We start from the raw sequence: 1281 nt of genomic DNA, 5'->3' as shown, positions 1-1281 counted from the left end.
CACAGGGGGAGCTGGAGCATCCCAGATTGATTGGAGCCGATATCCCCCAGAAATTCAATTTCCAGGCCAATCAGAGAGGTTTAGGAATAAAAAATAATAATAATAAAATAAAAAAGTGCTGGGAAATGAATATTTTTAATTTTTTTCAGCTTTCCAAAAATACATCTAATAGGGGAAAAACTAAAAAATTGTCAAGGTTTGGAAGAGACGGTTTGAGCTTTCAGGGCTGGGTTTGATTTTATTCTCTTTTCATTGCTGTGCCAGCAGCCATTCCTCATCCTGGCCCTTCTAATAATATTCCATTGTCAAACTTCAAACATTTTCCCTCTTTTTCCCGTTAAAATCCCGCAAGGAAACGTTTCTGCTGCGGATTCAGGGATATCAGCTCTTCCTTTTGGGATGGGGAGAAGGCATTGGGAAAAAATAATAATTATAAATTAAAAAAAAGAAAGGGAAAAAGAGGAAAAATTAAAAAAAAATGGAATGATAGAGGAAAAGGAGATGCTGGAAAATCAAATCCAAACCCCTGGGATCGATCCCGGCTCCTCTCCCAGTGTGGATTTATAAATCTCAGTCCAGAATATTCCAGTTTTGGTGGGGATGAGCTCCAGGGGGGGTTTGGGTTCCCAAATCCACAGCGGATTCCGTAAAGATCAGGATCAGCAGGGGCCGTGCCTCAGTTTCCCTGCTGGTGCAGCTGGGATGGGATGGGGAGAGATCCCGGCTCTGGAATGGGGAAAATCCTGGGAAATTGGGATCCAGACCAGGGAATGGGGGAAAATCCTGGGAAATTGGGATCCAGACCAGGAAATGGGACAAAATCCTGGGAAATTGGGATCTGGGTTCTAAAATGGGACAAAATCCTGGGAAATTGGGATCCAGACCATGGAATGGGGGAAAATCCTGGGAAATTGGGATCCAGGCCAGGAAATGGGACAAAATCCTGGGAAATTGGGATCCAGGCTCTGGAATGGGGAAAAATCCTGGGAAATTTGGATCTGGGTTCTGGAATGGGGAAAAATCCTGGGAAATTGGGATCCAGACTCTGGAATGGAGAAAATCCTGGGAAATTGGGATCCAGACCATGGAATGGGGAAAAATCCTGGGAAATTGGGATCCAGACCAGGGAATGGGGGAAAATCCTGGGAAATTGGGATCTGGGTTCTGAAATGGGGAAAAATCCTGGGAAATTGGGATCCAGACCAGGGAATGGGGAAAATCCTGGGAAATTGGGATCTGGGTTCTGGAATGGGGAAAAATCCTGGGAAATTGGGATCCAGA

The sequence above is a fragment of the Parus major genome, chromosome 23, assembly GCF_001522545.3.
Source record: "Parus major isolate Abel chromosome 23, Parus_major1.1, whole genome shotgun sequence".
Classification (NCBI taxonomy): domain Eukaryota; kingdom Metazoa; phylum Chordata; class Aves; order Passeriformes; family Paridae; genus Parus; species Parus major.
This window is presented reverse-complemented; position numbering follows the sequence as displayed.